The sequence below is a fragment of the Physeter macrocephalus genome, chromosome 7 (assembly GCF_002837175.3).
Source record: "Physeter macrocephalus isolate SW-GA chromosome 7, ASM283717v5, whole genome shotgun sequence".
Taxonomy (NCBI): domain Eukaryota; kingdom Metazoa; phylum Chordata; class Mammalia; order Artiodactyla; family Physeteridae; genus Physeter; species Physeter macrocephalus.
This window is the reverse complement of record NC_041220.1, coordinates 153,958,549-153,967,088: the sequence shown is the minus strand read 5'-3', so window position 1 is coordinate 153,967,088 and position 8,540 is coordinate 153,958,549. Positions and strand designations below refer to the sequence as shown.

The following is an 8,540-nucleotide window of genomic DNA, read 5'->3' as shown; positions in this document are numbered from 1 at the left end:
TTTTGCGGTACGCGGGCCTCTCACTGCTGTGGCCTCTCCCGTTGCGGAGCACAGGCTCCGGACGCGCGGGCCCAGCGGCCATGGCTCACGGGGCCCAGCCGCTCCGCGGCATGTGGGATCCTCCCGGACCGGCACACGAACCCGTGTCCCCTGCATCGGCAGGCAGACTGTCAACCACTGCGCCACCAGGGAAGCCCTGGAATTTCTTTTAAACACCTCTTTTTAAAAAAAATTTATTTATTTTATTTCATTTATTTTTGGCTGTGATGGGTCTTCGTTGCTGCCCACGGGCTTTCTCTAGTTGCGGCGAGCGGGGGCTACTCTTGGTTGCGGTGCGCAGGCTTCTCATTGCGGTGACTTCTCTTGTTGCGGAGCACGGGCTCTAGGTGCGCGGGCTTCAGTAGTTGTGGCGCACGGGCTCAGTAGTTGTGGCTCGCGGGCTCTAGAACTCAGGCTTAGTAGTTGCGTGGCGCACGGGCTTAGCTGCTCCGTGGCATGTGGGACCTTCCCGGACCAGGGCTCGAACCCGTGTCCCCTACATTGGCAGGCGGATTCTTCACTACTGCACCACCAGGGAAGCCCCTAAACACCTCTTTGAACTGAGTCCTTGAAACCTGTACAATGGCATTTTCCCCAGTGCCTAGCACAAAGCTTATTTATCTACCTGTTGAATGGATGGATTACTGAATTAATGAATGGAAAGTGAGTTTTTTTTAATGGAACTTACTGGTTATTTGGGATAAAATGGCCCATCCATGTAATGGAACATTATCAGTGAAGCTGTGGGGATTTTCAAATACTCTAGCTGGTACTAAATCTCATTGGAGCCCCTCAAGTTATAACAGGATAAGAAAGTAATATTTAATGTAAGAAAAAAATTGTCAGTCTTAAACTTGTATATAGCAGAAGCAATTCATTTTTTTTTTCCTGATAACAAAGCCTTCTAAAAGCATTTTATTGTACTAGTGTACAAGAGTTTCGAGGTTTTTAATTTTGAACCAAGGGTAGGAAATGTAATATCAAGAAATGAAGAATACTTCGGATCAGTTCCAGCCTACGGCAGTGGTGTGCCACTAGATTTTAAATTATTGTGTTCTTCATAATTAATGTCAAGGTAGATTCTTCCCTATGGTTCCTAATTTTCTTGTTAAAAATACATACTGCCTTATGTTTTTAAAGTTCAAGTTTTCTCATGGAGCTCTTGTCTAATGATCATTTTAAGAATCTCTGTATAAAGAGTAAGCATTTATCATTCATATTTATATATATATGAATATATTTTTTCTTTTTAATTCCCAAAGACTACTTTTGGCCTTTGCCCAAATATCTTTTTTCTTTGTTTGTTTTTTGTTCTGTTTTGTTTTAAATTTTTTTATTTTATGTTGGAGTATAGTTATTTGCAGTGTTGTGTTAATTTCAGGTGTGCAGCAAAGTGATTTAGTTATACGTATACCTATTATTTTTCAGATTCTTTTCCCATACAGGTTATTTCAGAGTATTTAGTAGAGTTCCCTGTGCTATACAGTAGGTCCTTTTTGATATTCTGTTTTATATATAGGAGTGTGTGTGTATGTTCATCCCAAACTCCTAAATTATTCCTCCGTCACCTTTCCCCTTTGGTAACCATGAGTCTGTTTTCTAAGTCTGTGAGTCTGTTTCTGTTTTGTAAATAAGTTCATTTGTATCATTTTTTTTTTTAGATTCCACATATAAGTGATATCGTATGATATTTGTTTAAGAAAGAATATAGGGGGCTTCCCTGGTGGCCCAGTGGTTGAGAGTCCACCTGCCGACGCAGGGGACGCGGGTTCGTTCCCCGGTCCGGGAGGATCCCACGTGCCGCGGAGCGGCTGGGCCCGTGAGCCGTGGCCGCTGAGCCTGCGTGTCCGGAGCCTGTGCTCCGCAACGGGAGAGCCCACAGCAGTGAGAGGCCCGCGTACCGCAAAAAAAAAAAAAAAAAGAAAGAATATAATACTCACTATCTGGACAGGTGAAAAATCTCCAACATTTACCTATAAATGTTAAGTAACACTCTCCTTTTCATTTGCTAAATTGCTGCGTAAATCGTTTACAGATTATGTTACCATTGACATCGAGACCTCATCATTATCACTTTCGAAAACATACCCCCACTCTCCGCATGGGTTCCTGATCGCAGCCTCGCTAGAGAATCTACATCCCTGCTAGTGAAAGGTCTGGTCCACCTCTTCAAACCTTATGCAATTTGAATTCCTATAATATCACCAGCATCTAAGGGCCCCAGGAATGCTTACATGGCAGGGGGTTCTGCCGAGGTCCATTCCAGTTTGGGACAGCATTTGCAGGTACAGTTTGTCCATAGGTGAAATCTGTGTGTGTCTGCTGATTGCTTTTACACACATTTGGCCCTTCTACACAGCACAGAACACATGCAGTTACTCTGTTCTCTGACAGCATTTCAAAGACAAAGCTAACAAGACCTTCTGGGGGCAGTTTTCCATGTTAAATATGCCCAGATGTGTTTGATTTGGACTGTATCCTTTAGGATCAAGCAATGTTCCTAAGTACAAATGTCCAACAGTTAAATGATCTGTCCATGGGAAAGACTCACCTGATTGGAGGAAAGAGGTACCATTTGGCTTCCAATACCCAGTGACCTTAAGACCAGTATTTTCACTTCTCGCTGTCTGGATTATAGGGACTTTGCCTAGCTTACTTCTGGAACGGAAATTCTGAGTCTTTACTAGCGAGCGAGCAATAACATCATGGCCGGCATTTAGGTACTAAGAAAAAAATCAGTAATGGGCAAGGTTTGAATTTTATTCCTTTGTTTGTCTGATACTCCATGGGCATTTGCAGTATCGTGTTGATGTGTATTACAGGAGTGAAAATATTAATCAAATAAAGGAGTCCTAAGATGGAAGCAAAGAAAATAGGGGGCTGATGAGTAGGAAAAGAAGAATGTGTGAGGTATCAGGAGCTTTCTTCAGCTCTTTGGCAAGTTGAAGGCCAAATTTTATTTTGAGCACCTTAAGAAATTACATCATTTTTATATAAAAGACTAAAACTCTGGAAAATACACACAGTGTGTTGGCAGTACGATACGTAAGGGTTGACAGATCAAGCCAGTATCTAATGAAAAGTAAGGCTGTGAAGACACGGATCTGAAACTCGGGGGCGTGTCTTTGTTCCCCATCTAGCACAGTACTCGGCCTATAGCAGATGCTCTACAAATATTTATGGGGTAAATGGTAGGATGAGCGTATGGAGGCCGACTGATGCCCTGAATGGCATTGCCGAGACCCATGGGCGTCCCTTTGGCCTGTAAGAAAAGTTTGTGGGCCACTTTCCTCATTTCAAAAAACTCAAAGGAAATTGGATAGTCACGACTTAAAAGTGATTATTTTCATCAGATACTTCTAAACCGGGGGATTTGTGAAGTTAAAAGTGAAGAGGTTTTTAAATATATTATGCTAAATGAGAGGAAGCCAGCCATAAAGGGCCACATATTGAATGACGTATTTATATGAGATGTGCAGAAAAAGCAAATTTTAGAGAAACAGAAAATAGGTTAGTGTTGTCAGCAGCTGGGAGGAGGGGAGAATGGGGCGTGACTGCTACTGGGTGGGGCGTTTCTTTTTGGGGTGATGCGGGTGTTCTGCAGTTAGTGGTGATGGTTGCATATCTCTGTGAAGACGCTAAAACCCACTGAATTGTACACGTTAAGTGGTTGAGTTTGTGATGTGTGAGTTATATTTCAATGAAGCTGTTTTCAACAAAGATAACCGCTACCCCTCCCCCCCTTAAACAAGGGAAGGGGGATGGTAGTGGTTAAAAGGTCAGGAACCACTTGCTAATTGTTCGGTAGGTTTTCTCCCAGATGTTAAAATACTCCTTTTCTGTCTCTCTATAGGGTATAAGGAGAATATTCCCACAACCATAGAGGCTGGAGGTTGACCCTGCTATTGGTTACTTTCTTCCTTCCTCAATTCCCCCCGAATTAAGAAAAAGCGCGTGTGTGTGTGTTTAAGTGTAACAAGGGCAGTAGCGCTCAGAGCTAGGTCATGAGACTCCCAGGATCTTTGGACAGACCCGAACTCCTAGGGGGGCAAAGTTTTGAGCTGTTTGCACCATTCTCATACCACATAAATCTAGGCCAGGGTTCAGCAAACTTACTCGTAAAGGCCAGATAGTAAATATTCTGGGCTTTGAGGGCCATGCAGTCTCTGTCAGAACTCCTCAACTCAGCCATAAACAATCGGTAAGCAATTGGAGGTGATTATGCTCCAAAAAAACTTTTTGTCGACTCTGAAATTTGAATTTCATATCATTTTCCTGGGTCACAAAGTATTATTCTTTTGATTTTTTTTTTTTTTTTTTTTTTTTAACCACCTAAGATCGTAAAGACCACTTGTAGCTTGTAGGCCACAGAAAACAGGCAGAAGGCTAGATTGGGCCTCGGCCGAAGTTGGCAGACTCCAGGGTAATGGCTTAGAAAGTTACTAGGTAGGATTAATCAGCACTTAGTTGTGAAGCATGTTACATTCCTTAAGCCAGTGTACACGTGAAAGCAGCAAATAATGCCACCTGTTTGAAGGCCGAGCTCTTGAGAGACTTCATTGCCTTGTTAGCAAATAAAGAAAAATCAGCAAATAGTATCTTTTCTAAAGTGTGTTTAGACTCTAATAATGCTACCTTGTGTGGTTTTGAGATTTTTAAGTCAGGGAAGCTATGGATATCTTGAACATAGGCCATTGAGAAGTCTGCCGAGGCGGTGAATTGAAAGTCCTGGGAGTTTTTCATTGCCCCTGGCTGCTCAATTCAAAGTTATTCATTAAGTTCACATTTTTAAAAAGAGACTATCAACAATGCTTCTTTATACTTTATCTGCGTTTGATACACTTCCAGAAGGATGATCTTTAATTTGACTAATGGGTGCATCCATTGTTATTTTAATGACAGGTGATTTACAGAAACAATAGCTCTTCCGCAAGTGTCCTTAAAGTCCCCAGTGTTCCAATCTTCGAAGGAGCAGTTGGTGTCAGAAGGCTCCTACAGGATGTGGCCATTAGAAATACACTGCAAGTACTTCCCGGGTGATGGGCTGGATATGCAAAAGGAAGAAACCCGTTTGAAATATGTCAGCCGTCTTATATCACAGTTTTTGAGTTTATTTTCCGATTTGAGCACAAGTCAGAAGCTGAAGACCATGGAGACTTGGGGGAGGTCTGGCCCACTTCCTGCACCCCCCCGCCCCCAAATAACCCTCCTTGGTTCTGTCATACAAGTATTGAGATCTGTTAATCTGAAGGAAAGTGAAACCCAGATTGACTAGGATCGTAAATAAGAAAATTCAGGAAAAAAATCAATTTTTGAGCTCACCACAGTTTTCTGCTTAAATTTCACTCTTTTTTTTTTTTTTTTTTTTCTCTCTCTCTCGGTACGCGGGCCTCTCACTGCTGTGGCCTCTCCCGCTGCGGAGCACAGGCTCCGGACGCGCAGGCCCAGCGGCCACGGCTCACGGGCCCAGCCGCTCCGCGGCATGTGGGATCCTCCCGGACCGGGGCACGAACCCGCGTCCCCTGCATCGGCAGGCGGGCTCTCAACCACTGTGCCACCAAGGAAGCCCTAAATTTCACTCTTTTAACTGATTTCTTTTGGTGCATAAATAAGTCAAGTGCCTGCTGAGGCCATAGTTCTCAGCAGACCTTGTAGACGTGCAAGATGAATCGAACATGGGCACCGTCCTCCGGGGGCTTGTGGTTTACTGAACTTTACAGGAGAACCGACAGAAATATCCTAACAAATATAACAACTGCAGAAAATATAACAACTGCAGAACTTTCTTCCTGATCCTAAAACTCTTTTGTTGTTATTGGTCAGAGTAATGAATGCGGCATCCTAAGGTCAAATGTAATGATTTCCACATCATACCATAGTCTATTGTCGAGGCTAAAGTCTGCCTTAAAGAAGGTTAACTGGGACTTTGTTCTTGTGATAATAGAAGAGATAAAGAGATCATTTACAAAGCTACCTCCTGAAAAATTGAAAATATTTTATGCAAGCTATTACCCAAGTTGATTTCACGGTGATATTTAACTTTTTGCATAATCCAGTTTCTGTTATATGGGCCATCACTGTTTTTTTCCTCCTTGCAGCTTTATGAGTTAAATATTACTATTGCTCTTTTACAAACGAGGAAAATGAGGCCTAGAAAAATTTAAAACATGCAGCAGGTACAAGAGGTGATGAAATACTGTCGGCATCCACTCGTCCATCATCTGTGGGTTCAGCCAACTGCAGATTGAAAATATGCTGAAAAAGGAAAATTCCGGAAAGTTCCAAAAAGCAAAACTTGAATTTGCCTCGCAGGCAACTATTTATGTAGCGTTTACATTGTATTTGCCACTATTTACATAGCATTTGCATTGTATCCGGTATTATATGTAATCTAGAGATGACTGAAAGTATACGGAGGTTGCGCAGTAAGTTATATGCAAAAAATGGGCCATTTTATATAAGGAACTTGAGCATTTGTGGATTTTGCTACAGGGTCCTGGAACCAAGCCCCCTTGGATACTGAGGGATGACTGTACTGAGAAAACTTCAAGTTCAGCCGCATCTGTTGCCTAATCCCCTTCTTACTCTTTGTACCTTGGCATATGACTTAACAATCACCGCTTCTAGTTTTCCTACGGAAAATGAAGGCGTGGAAGAGTATTCTGACTTAATCCTTTGAGCAACCCGTTATAGGAAAATGAGGTCATTGGGGACTTAGTGAAGTAGATGAAACATTCTAGGTGTAGGAGAAAAGTTCTAGCAGTTAAAAGACAATTCAAGTGAAGTACATCAGATGGATGCATGAGCTGGAGAAGACGCTAAGCACTCGGTAAACCAGGTGGTGGAGGGTGGGAAGGCGGGTGAGCACCGAGAACTTGATACTTGATCATTAAGTGGAAGGTGATGAAAATCTTCCTAAGGGACAGTTGATCCCTTAGGCAGGATTGACTGTAGATTCTCAAAGGGTTGAGACAGTCAGTGAGAGTCCCAAGCTTGGAAACTTTATTTGAACTGATGTCACTGACCGGGGTCTGTGACCTGGGAGACAGATATTGCCAGGATGCCACCCACTGGTATGCTTGTAGAGTAGACGAAGGGAAGGTGTATTAGCTTACTATGGCTGCGTAACAAATTACCACACCCATTTGTTAGCTCATGGTTCTGTAGGTCACAAGTCTGGGTGGCCCGCTGTGTTCTCTGCTCAGGGTCTCATGAAGCTGAAATCAAGGTGTTGGCCATGCTAGGCTCTGATCTGGAGGCCCTGGGGGAGAATCTCCTGCCGAGCTCGCTCCAGTTGTTGGCAAAATTCATTTTCTTGCCGTTGGAGAAATGAACTCTCCATTTGCTTGACAGCTGTCAACTGGGGTCCGCTCCTTCTTCCTAGGGGCCACCTACGTTCCTTCTCACGTGGCCATCCATTCTCAAAGCAGCAATGGCACATTGAGTCTTTCGCACATGTAGGATCTCTCTAAATTCTTCTGCCATCGAGTGGAAAAAGCGTTCAGCTTTTAAGGGCCCGTGTGGTCAGGTCAGGCCCATCTGGATCATCTTCCCCTAACGTCAACTGTGCTGTATAACACAACATAATCAGGGCAGTGATAGCTCATGTTCATAGGTTCTGGGGATTAAGGCAGAATGCCACCGTTTTTGGCGTTCTGTCTCCCACAGAAAGTGATGAAGATTTTCAGCTTGGAAACGCTATGGCTTTTCCTTCCTCCCCGACACACTTGCTTCTTCCTGCAAGGAAATCTGTGTCTTTGGGCGTTCTCTCTGTGACCTCCTCCTGGGTGCGGGTGCCGTGAAACCCTGGAGGACAGATGGTCCATCAATTTGGGACATCTTAAGATTGCTGGGAAAAGACGTGTTGGAGGCCCAGACAGCACAAGAGGGCAGCACAGAGCAAGAGCTCATAAGTGTTGAAATGCAGACTCCCCCCGTCCTAGGCCTTTCAGAGATGATCTGTTCATCTGTCTTCAAAGCATCTTCTCACCCAACATGTGCCTCCTAATCCAGACCCCACTGAGTCTTTAGTCAGAACATGGCAGATGTAACATGAGCTGACCGTAGGCATATCACAGAAAGTCAACTCTGTGAAGATCTGCTTCTTGGAACCTTGGTTTCTCTAACTCGGAAATGGGCTGGGCTGGAATTCATTCAAGGGTGAGACATTTAAAATGGAAAAATTCATCTTTTGAATTCCAGCAATGTAAAGGCCCCTGTTTACAAGTCTGATGCTGTAGTACAGTGTTTCACAACCTCTTTTCGTTACTGATCCCCCATCGAGCCGTTTAAAACATTTTTGTCCTAATTGCCCCCTCCATGAAATTTTAATAGTACAACTATATCGTATATCTATTTACGTATATCTGTGCTTTGTCTATCAAAAGAGGAAGATTTTTTGCCACCAAGAACTAATTTTCTTTCCCCAGGGGAAGAAAGAAACTGCTCACTTTTTTTTTTTTTTTTTTTTTTTTTTTTTTTTTTTTTTTTTTTTTTGCGGT

General features: G+C 43.2%; 1 protein-coding gene across 6 annotated transcripts in view; it reads left to right on the top strand.

Moving 5' to 3' along the window:
• MID1 (midline 1) overlaps window positions 1-8,540 on the top strand; it is a 670,305-nt gene that overhangs the window by 482,056 nt on the left and 179,709 nt on the right. Inside the window, exon 1 of one of the 6 annotated variants that reach the window (XM_055086314.1) lies at window positions 2,059-2,193. The exons of the other annotated variants lie outside the window; for them this stretch is intronic. The gene's annotated coding sequence lies outside the window, so the exon portion shown is untranslated. Of the gene's footprint in view, window positions 1-2,058; window positions 2,194-8,540 lie in introns of those variants that run through there. 6 annotated transcript variants of the gene reach the window in all.